The sequence below is a fragment of the Sus scrofa genome, chromosome 7 (genome assembly GCF_000003025.6).
Source record: "Sus scrofa isolate TJ Tabasco breed Duroc chromosome 7, Sscrofa11.1, whole genome shotgun sequence".
NCBI lineage: Eukaryota > Metazoa > Chordata > Mammalia > Artiodactyla > Suidae > Sus > Sus scrofa.
Window position 1 is genome coordinate 331286 of NC_010449.5, and position 10766 is coordinate 342051.

Genomic DNA, 10766 nt, shown 5'->3' on the forward strand with positions numbered 1-10766 from the left:
CGAATAAATCTGTGCCACAATAGGAATTGCCAAAAACTACTACTACAGAAACTGAGTCCTCTATCTAGCTCCCAAATGTTGACTTGATCACCCTGCAACAGCTCCTCTGACCACTCAGCCCAAAGGCACTCACTCCATAGGAAGCTACAGCTCAGGCCACAGAAAGGTAGTTAGTTTGCATTCAAATTAGCTACCAAGACCCGCACAGAACAACTCCTCCTCCTGGCTGCCTCTGGGTGACAGCAGGTCAAGTTCGAATGTGGCTTCCTTTTCTAAGGCCCAAGAGGTGAAAAGTTTGCTCTCCTATTACCGTTTCCATAAAGAATTACCTGAAAATCAGAAATCTACTGTGTAGTGTCAGATCTTTAATATTGTGTCCCCTTTTTCCCAAAAATATTTTAAGTGTTTAAACAGAGTTTCACCCTTCCTGAATGTCTGCACATTTTTCAACTGCCTTTTATTTCTATAAAGACCCAGGCCAAAAGTGATTTAAGTTCGATTTTTCAATTTAAAAAATCCCCACAAAAAAGGAAGGAGCAGTACTGAGACTATATAAAAAGATTCTAACTCTTCAGTTCTAAATAATTTAAAGTCCAAACAAAGGCAGTCATTTTTTCTTAGACTTTTAAAGACGAACTTGTCTTCAATAGAGAATCCTTTGGAATGCTATTTTTAAAAACACACAAGGTACCGTGGCTCTACAGAAGCTTTTCTCTGCCCTGCAAGGGACTCAGCTGCTCCTGAGAGCAGTTCCCACTCCAGTTTCCAAGACTGAAAGCCCGCCTGCCCCTTTCGTTGGGCCTCCCCATGGCTCTGTCCTGCAGAACTCAGCCAGTAAACGTGAAGCAGGAAATGGAGGGATCTGGTCCCATCAGGATTTCTCCACTGAGCGTTCAAACAGCCAGTCAACAATGAACCTGACGACAATGTGCAACTCAGGCCCCCGCAGGCCGGCTGCAGCGGAGGGCCAACAGAGCGCACACGTGAGGCACTTCTATCAAAGATAAGCCCAGGGCGTCTTACAGCTCCTGTTTCCAAAACCTAAGTCCCATTTTACTGATCGGGACCCCTGCTACAGCCAGCATCTGGTAATGTTTTCTCCCTGCACACACACAATGTCCACTCGCTGGGTAAAGGACATAGGGAAATGGCTGATACTGCACAACTCTGCCACAAGGATCGCATACTGTATGAGTCCCCTGCCCTCAAAGTTCAGACCAGGTACATCTGTGGAGACAGTGAGCAGAGTAAGTGGTGGCGAGAGGAGGGATGGGGACGGACTGAGAGAGGAGGGCGAGAAGGTGACGGTTAGATGGTGCTGATGGGGACACAGCTTCGTGAATATGCCCACTTTGCTCCAGAATTCCTGGGAGCATCACATTATCATTAGCACCACAAACACAGAACCCCCCCAAAAAAGGACACAAGAAGAAACAGGGGATGATAGCATTTTTTTTTTTAGAAAAGTGTCTGACCCTACTAACTTCTAAAGTCTTCTGATGGAGACGAAAAGAGACTAAGAAAACCAGGGCCAGGACTTAAAGGGAACAAGGAAGAGGAGGGAGATTTTACCCTCCCAGAGACGGAAACTGAGGTCATTTACTGAAGCGCAGGGTTAAAATTAGCAAGAAGAGCAGCAGAACAACAAGCTACCCACCTTATCCCACTGGAAGGCGTCAGTGACCTAGCTGTCTAGTCCTAAATAGGCAGCAGCAACCAAGGCCCTCCGAGCAAGACTGGAATGTGCTCCCACTACATCTGCTCACTGACATCTCAGCCATCCCAACAAGAATGGTCAGGAGGAGAGGAACAAAATCAAGAATCTACTGCTAAGCTATTTATAATGAAAGAATTAGGGGGGAAAAAAGACATTGTCCCAAGTTTATATAATCACAGAAAAACAATGTTTCATGTACATGCCTAGACCTAACTGGCTTTATTCAACAATTCATGAACCAGGTAACATCCTGTCCAGCAAAGAGAAAGGAGCTTGGAGGAACTGGACCAAGTGAAAGAGGTCTGCGGCAGGAAGGGCTGCTGATGAGGAAGCTACCAACAGGGAGCTGTTTCAGGCAAGGTCAGCGTCCTCTGGGGACAGCATGGAACCGCACCAGTCCTGACCAGGTCACTGCAGACCCAATGGTGAAGACTGCCTTCCTGGGAAAGACTGAAACTGCGATTACATTAGGTATTACGGTCTCAGTTTGCTAACACTGAGCCTAGCACAAGTGCTTCCATTTGGGGCCCGCTGTCTGTTTTTTAACCATCTCAACTTGTCAAACCTTTATGATGAAATAAGCCAATATGACCGCTGACAAATATAGTCACTACTGTAAACAAGCATGCCAAAATCTACGCAGATTTTCAAAAAAGTTCAAGGCATCAACTGTCAGCTGGAATTGGCTAATTTTTTTTTAATCGTTAAACATGACAGGATGTCACAATTCCTAGATCCTTCTACATGCACAGGGCTGGATTAATCTGACCCAAATTCTGTGTAATAGCTTTCCTGATTTCTACAAATACATCAACTTTGTCCACTGAGGTTAAAATTTCTGCTTTACTTCTCTACTTCGAAGAAATTTCTTCGAAGTTTTTTCAAGACTCTGGGCAAGCAGAAGCACCCCAGCACTCAGCAGTGCCATTAGCATCTCTGAGCCTCCGGGGATCAAACAGGGACGCCCGCGGCCCAGGCTGCAGCCCAGCTGCGAGGGATTGAAGCCTCTCTCCCAGGAGTCAGACTTCGGGAAACTCTGGGCACAAGCCGGCATCCGAAGGAAATTAAAGTAAACAATGTGCTCTCTGCCCCCACCCCCTCAGAGCTCAGAGGGGAGACCACACACTCGGACCACACAGCGCCGGCTGAACTCGCACGCAACGTCCACCAGCTGTCACGCCGGAGGGGAGGGAGGGAGGGGGGAGAGGGGACCTGGGAAGGGAGGGGGGAGAGGGGACCTGGGAAGGGAGGGGGCGAGGGGAGGGGGCGAGGGGAAGGGAGGGGGCGAGGGGAGGGGGCGAGGCGAGGGGAGGGGGCGAGGGGAGGGGGCGAGGGGAGGGGGCGAGGGGAGGGGGCGAGGGGAGGGGGCGAGGGTCAGGCGAGGGGGCCAGGCGAGGGGAGGGGGCGAGGCGAGGGGAGGGGGCGAGGGTCAGGCGAGGGGAGGGGGCGAGGGGAAGGGAGGGGGGCCAGGCGAGGGGAGGGGGCGAGGAGAGGGGAGGGGGCGAGGGGAGGGGGCGAGGGGAGGGGGCGAGGGGAAGGGAGGGGGCGAGGGGAGGGGGCCAGGCGAGGCGAGGGGGCGAGGCGAGGGGAGGGGGCGAGGCGAGGGGAGGGGGCGAGGAGGGGACAGTGAAGGGTGGGTTCCCAGAGAAAACAAGCCAGTCCCGCCTGCTGTGGCCTTGACCTGTACTCCCCCAACCAATTTAGTAGCTGATGAAGGATTAACAAAGCATCCATTTAACATCAATTAACCTCCCATCCATCACAGAGCACAAGAGAAAATTACCATTATAAAAGCATCTCATTAAAATAAAGACAGCCATTTTCTTATACTCTATAACATCTACTTAAATACAGTCATTTTCTTTTAGATTTATATTACATTGGTTTAACCTGCCTGCCTCTTCTCCTTTAAAGCACACAGCCTGAAAGCAAAGTGTTTGTCCAACAGAGCACAGAAAATTTTAATTTTATAATTTTCCCATATTTCACTGTGGCTCAAACTTTAATTTTCCAAAAGATTTACCGGTAGAAAAAAAGACAGTAAATTTTTTTTTACATAATTTCAAACTAAATATACATAGAAAAAAATGAGTAGCAGTATTAAGAGAAAAAGAAACCAGAAAATGTAACCACAGGGAGTTCTGGTCATGGCTCAGAAGAAACGAATCGGACTAAATCGGACTAAATCGGACTAGCATCCATGAGGACGCAGGTTCAATCCCTAGCCTCGCTCAGTGGGATCCGCTCAGTGGGTGAAGGAACCAGCACTGCCGTGAGCTCTGCTGTAGGTCACAGACGTGGCTCGGTGGCTCGGACCCTGCGTCGCCGTGGCTGTGGCTAGGCCGACAGCCACGGCTCCGATTAGACCCCGAGCCTGGGAACCACCACCTGCCGAGGGTGTGGCCCTAAAAAGGAAAGGGTGAGTCACCGCCATCGCTTCCCCCATAAACTCTGCTTTTCCCGAGAGGGTCTCGGTCGAGTGCGACCAGCACGGCCACAGCTTGGCCATCTCACAGCCCCGGGCGGGACAAGTCTCAGACTCAGGGTGGAGAACTCTTCTGTCCAGTTTACCAAGCGGATCCCTCTCTCCCGCTCTGCCTCAAAATCACCATTAACAAAAGCACAATCATGCACAAAAGCTGAAAGAATCCACGGGTGCCGACTACGAAGGTGTCAGCAGAAAGGAAGGGCTGGACAGACAGACAAAGCAGCCCTGCTTCCCCGCTCTCTCCTCAGACCTCTTTCCTTCACCACTCCCCAAAACAAAGTGTAACTGAAATCTGCTGGGTTTTCATGAAAGCATAAGTATTTATATTTCATTTTACCTGGGGAAAAATCCAGTGATTTAAAAAATATAAACAGCACTTTTTTTTTTTTTTTTTTTTTTTTTGCTTTTTAGGGCCGCACCCCCAGCATATGGAGGTTGCCAGGTTAGGGGGTGAACTGGAGCTGCAGCCACTGGTCTATACTACAGCCACAGCCACACCGGATCCTTAACCCACTGAGTGAGGCCAGGGATGGAACCCAAATCCTCGTGGATCCTAATCGGGTTCATTAATGGCTAAGCCAGGATGGGAACTCAGTTTTGGTTTTTTTTAATGGAGAAAAAACTCTTCACTCCTGGTCCAATGTTTGGAGGTAAAGGACTAAAGGGAGAAAACACACATGAGGTGACTAGCAGAGACTGCTGGAAGCCAGAGAGTCCATGGGGAAAGCCGACCATTTGGCCACAGCGCCCACACAACTGACCCGTCACATAACTAGTGGCATACCCAGCTACTTTGTTAAAACAAGCACTGGAAGCCATCTTAATTATAAGAGTTAATTAAAAGTCTCCTTTATTTCCCAGAAACTATAAAATCTTCTGCCTCAGCAAGCTGTCTCTTCCTAAGGACAACTACCTTCACCATATTTCAAAGTCAAAAGCTGTGAGTCTAAAGGTGGCTGGTCCTCTGACTCAACGCCACTGGATACTGGCAACATATCAAAAGGAAAGAGAACGCTGCAAATCCATCCCCTCTCCCACCAGCCCTGAAAAAGAGACACGTAGAAACAGAAAGCTCGAAGCAGGTGGGCTTCCTAGTGGCAGGAAGAAGAAGGGAGGGCACCTCCCACAAGGGCGTCGTTTGTTCGTCCATCTATTGCCAGTTGTCCCATGTCCCGACACCGCCTCTCCACTAGACCCACCCTGGGTGGACAAAACATAACTTCTTGATATTTTAGGAAATATAACTTTTTAGGGAATAAAAATGTCCAGGTGTTGTTTTTAGTCCCAGAAACACAGCTCTTCTGGACAATACTGAAAAAGTCATTATCAAATAAAACTGATCTCTATTTTTGCTTAGTTGACCCAGAAGATTTAGGATATACGGAGACTGGTCACCTCGCACCTCAAAAGATGACAGTGTCGGAATGGCATCCCTCAGAAAAACAAAGAGATGCAGATAACTGGGAATCTGAAACAAGGAAGCACCCTCCGAAGCTTAGTCCAACAAACATCTAGTGAGCACTTGTGTCCAGGCACCACACCGGGGAAATGACAGGACAAGACCCTGCGGAGTCGGAGGACGCAGCTACTTTTATTGCTATGTTTCAGGTTTCCTTTACTCCTGTCTGTGTCTAAGCATGTTCAAAGGGTAACAGGAAGGAGCCTTCAGCCAGAGATGAGCACGGGATGAAGTGCAGGAGTGGGGGCTTACTTGTCTTGAAGTAAACGTAATCTCTTTCAGTGTAACTGAGAGGAGGAAAGAGCCCAGGATTCTCCTGTGATGCTCTAATGGGCCTCAGGTAGGTGGCAAGATGACCTGCTCAGAGTATATACTGGCTGTGTGAAAGGACAAGAGGTTTGAGAAAAGTAGAAAATGTTTAAAATAGATTCTGCAGAGAAGAAGCAAGTGGCTGACAAGGAAAACTCTAGAAAATTCTTTGATGGCCAGATGAAATGGTGATCCTGGATTAATAAGGGTACAAGTCTAGATGCTAGGGTTTTCCCCTGCTGGTCTCAGCAACTCAGTTCAAGTATTTTAAAAGGTAAAGAGCTGAGGTGGTCCAAGGCTGAGAATCTGCCTGCCAGCTGCCACAGAAAGATGAGGGTACAACAGAGCATCCTTGTATGCGTGATGAAAATCCGGTAAAAGAGCAGAACTAATGGAGGTAACTGAGAGAGGGTCAGCAAGAGGAGAGACTGCCGGCAGAGAGTGGGTGGTGGTGGCAGAACCCGTCTCAGGCTGGGGCGCTTCGGGCCTGCTCCCCCAGCCCCCAGCACCACACCTCTGGCAGCAGCCACACCCCTGGGCTGAGGCTCCAGCTCTGAGCAGCTCTCACCATCCCCTTCGTTCCCTAGCCCTCCCTACACCTCTGCAAGTAGTTCCTTTTTTCACATCTGCTTACTTGAACCATCAGGCATGAATTCTGATTCCTGCCGACACCATGACTGACCCAGGTTCACAGGCTGTCAATCACACGGGGCTTTCATTAAAGTTAAACGGAAATATTCCTCGGTTTTTGTTTTGTCTTCCGGTAAAATAATAAGCAAAAGTTAAAATCACACCACCACCACCACCCCACCCCCCAAATGACAGAAATTTATCAGTGGATAAGCCTTCAAAAATTCACTAAAGCTTACATATGAAAGCAAAGGCCGACCCGGCCCAAAGCGACCCGGCCCAAAGCAGCCCGGCTAGCTGACTCAGGCCAGGCACCACCCTAGCTTGTGCCGAGGAGCTGCCTTGGGCAGCTTCATTCTAACTACAATCCTGGTCCTGAGTCCCAGTGTCCGATGTTGTCTCCATACTGATACCAAGATTTATTGTAAGTGGTAAGTAGTAAGTAGAAGGAATTACTAAAACCAAAGCCCAAAATTAAGCAAACTGTATAGTCCACCCCAGTCTTAAATGCTACAACAGTATTAAAGGATGTTAATGAAGCTTCTAAGCAAGCCTGAGACAATTTTCCAGGAGAGGAAAAAAAAAAAAAAAAAAAAAACCTCAGAAGTCAGTTCCTGACCTCCTCTGCCTGACCTTCGAGGCCGGCCTCTATAATCCGCAACGGACCCCTTTCCAGGCCGAGGGCCTCTGCTGCTCACACACCACCCAGACCCCAGAGCCCCAGCCCCACCCACCAAGGGCTGATTTCCCTGGAGTCCTCCCAATTGCTCCAGCCCCAAAAGACCCTTCCTTTCTCTGAATTCCTAAGGGCTGCCGCCCAGCTCTCGCTGTTCTTTAGTGGAAGAAGCAAAAATACCCTCTTCTCAGTCAGGCTTGTGCTCCAACTGGGAGATACAAAAGTGACTAAGACTAATCCCGTTCGGGCAAGAGTTTAGTCTTCTTGACCTACACGTAAATGCCAACAATATCTACGGCCCCTAAGACAACGCAAGGATAGGACAGTACTAAGTGGTTCCAGGATTCACTGAGTCAGAAAATTTCAAAGCAGGAAGAACTCGGAGATAATCTAGTTTTAGGTATTCTCTGACAACAGATATAAGGAAACTAAAGCCCGAAGACGCTACCAAGTAGAACAGCCCATGCTACAAAGCAGGGCTGGTAACAGCCCACTATATGGTGCTTTGACTCAGCTGAATTCTAAGGATGCCTGTGGGTGTGGCCACAGCTGCAAGATGCATAATTTCTCTACGACGACTCTAAATTTGTGTTTGCATCAATAATTCTTTTAAACCAACATGAGCATGCACTGAATCACGGGGACTGTAACTGAACACTCCACCATGTGATCTCACCAGGGAATCCAAGAACACACTCCCAGGGTCTGGGAACAATCAATGCACCGCACACTGCTCAGCAGAGCCATCCTTAGTTCCCATTCTGGTCAATTTCAAAATCCTCTCTATTCGGAGTTCCTGCCAGGCTCAGTGGTTAATGAATCCGACTAGGAACCAAGGTTGCAGGTTCAATCCCTGGCCTTGCTCAATGGGTTAAAGATCCGGTGTTGCCGTGACCTGTTGTGTAGGTCGAAGACACGGCTCGGACCCCGCATCGCTGTGGCTCTGGCATAGTATGGGGGCTACAGCTCTGATTAGACCCCTAGCCTGGGAAGCTCCACATGCCACGGGAGCCGCCCTAGAAAAAGCAAAAAGACCAAAAAAAAAAAAAAAAAAAAAAATTCCTCTCTACTCAACAGGGCCCTGAAACTCATCCATTCAGTATAACATTTAAGCTCCACTCTGTGACAACACAAGGATAGGGCAGTACTAAGTGGTTCCAGGATTCACTGAGTCAGAAAATTTCAATCTGGCCAGGAATTCTGGCCAGGTAAGATGAGTAAACTGGAGAATGGATGAAAAAGTCCTGGAGAGACTAACTGTACGAGCATTTCCTACCCAGCCTAAGGATGCCACTGCCCTGACACTAGAAATTGTCCCAAATCCTTTCTTAAAAGACCGCCTGTGCCACGTTTCAGTACTAATTTCATTTCTCATCAGATTCATATATCCAGCTCTCAAATATTTGTGGAATGAATGAAAATTTAACTTTGGAGGTGAATAATCATCTTTAGAGAAGTATCATTTTCAAAATAATATTCAGTTCAGGAAATTAAGTACCTGAAAAGAAGAAAAAGTCACTTTCTGAAACTTCCAAGAGTTGTTCCAAGTTACATTGGGGGATCCGCTGTTTAAAATTACAGAGTTTCTACTTAACCAAACAGAAAGAACATTTAAGTACTAAGCCCACATCATCCTCTTTCTATTACCTCCTTTTGAGTCAACAACTTTTAACACAAATGTTCCTTGGGAAGCTTTTGGCTTCCAGTTCCTGTGTCGTTACACAAAGCCTGGCCAGAGTATAATCAAAATATTATTGTGCATTGGAAGAGGGGTCCACATGACCTCAACTAAAACTAGCTTTCACTATAGAGCACCCGAATGACTTAATTTAAATGTGGTTTTTACAATACTTTTTAAGTTTTCCTTGTAAGTTTACTCATTTTTTTAAACAAGTGACACACGTCTTCTTCAGCGACTAAGAAACGCTTTAGCGATTAAGAAAAGCTTCCTTCCATTCAGACAAGCTCTTTCGCGAACTGTTCCTTGCCCTTCTGGGCAGGCCCAGGCTGGAAGGAGAAAGAGAGCACAGGTTCGGATGCTCTCACTACGCTGCCTCCGCCGCTGCTAAACAATGAGTAACTGCCCGGCTTCACACTAGTTCCGTAACCACCCTGATCTAACGCTTCCTCGCCAGTGAAATGGGCACAACACAATCAATCTGTAAAAACAGTGACGGCACCCGGGAGAGCTCTCCAGTGGTGCAACCTAAGAAACAAGCAAAGCCTGCCTCTTCCTCGCTCTTCACCCGTAAATTCTCAAGCCTTGCGCAGTGACAGGTAAGGACGCAAGCAGGGCCAAGTGCAACCTCCCGCTGCGGGCCGGCACTCCCAAGGCCCACGCCGGGCTTCCAGGCAGGGCTCCGCGACGCCCGCAGGCGCCCCTCCGCACCGTAAGGGCTGCAGAGCGGCGCGAGGCCGACGGCGGTGGCTAGCCCTCCCGCCTGCACCCCCGGCGGGCCCTCAGCCAGGACCTCGGCCCCCACACCTACCTGCAGACAGGCAGGCACGGACCCAGCGCTCAAGCAGGAGACCCCGGGCCGAGGCCGCCCAGCCTTCAGCGCCCTCACTTCCGCCGCCGGAGCGCCGAAGGCGTCGATCCGCCGCGCAGTCGAGCGCCGAACGCCGGATGGCCGCGGTTTGGGGGCTGGATGGGGGCGGGAGTTGGGAGACCGGCGGGAGCGAAGGACCCGGCCGCGACTCCGACCCTCTGGAGCCCCGGGCTGACACTCGGGGACCGTGGCCTCGCGGCCCCCTGAGCGTGGGCACCGTTCGGGTTCAGCCGGCAGGCACCGCGGGGCGTTGGCCTCGAACACAGAAAGGCGCCCGTCCAGACCCAGCCAGAGGGAACGGGTTGCCTGACAGCGGACGGCCCCCCGCGGCCCGGCCGGAAGTGACGCGCCTCCCGGGGAAGCGGCGGAAGCGGAAGGGCCTGCGGTTTTCCGGCCTTTGGGTTGAGGGGGAAGAGCCGCGCGCCCGGTGTTCCGGAGTGAGCGGTGGCGAGCCCTGGCGGTGGCTGCTCCTGTGCCCCGCCGCTGCTCCTCTCCTCTCGGCTCTGCGCGTTACCCCAGCGCGTAGTCCCAGCGGACACCGGGCCTCGCGAATAGAGTAGCCGAAGGGGCAGCGATGGAGCTGCGCGCTGCGTGCGTCCTCTGGACGCCGAGGCCAAGGTGCTGCCGGTGGACGGTGGCTTCCCTCCCTGCAGTCAGCCAGCCATTGGGTGGCAAGGGAGTTGGCTCAGACCTAGATGCAGATGTGGGTTCGGCTTAGTCTTCCTGGCCTGCAAGGGCTCTGGCAAGCATCACTGCAGTTGCTCACAGTGTCTGATTTATCGTCATGGAATTTCCCCTTTAATCGCCTCGAGCAGGGACCCCCTTGAGAGTGAGTAGGGTTTGACAAAAGAGACAGTAACACAGGAGGCACAGTTTCTGCCCCAACATCACACACTCAGAAGCTGCCACCCTGGTAGAACATTAGAACGGCCTCAAAG

General features: G+C 50.3%; 1 protein-coding gene across 15 annotated transcripts in view; it reads right to left on the reverse strand.

Moving 5' to 3' along the window:
• The window catches only part of EXOC2 (exocyst complex component 2), a 146392-nt gene extending 136207 nt beyond the window's left edge, over positions 1 to 10185 (reverse strand). For 9 of the 15 annotated variants that reach the window (XM_021100105.1, XM_021100098.1, XM_013988934.2 and 6 more), the window contains exon 1: positions 9769 to 10166. The gene's annotated coding sequence lies outside the window, so the exon portion shown is untranslated. Of the gene's footprint in view, positions 1 to 9768 lie in introns of all 15 variants that reach the window. The other 6 variants (XM_021100104.1, XM_021100097.1, XM_021100096.1 and 3 more) reach the window with 3 other exon arrangements.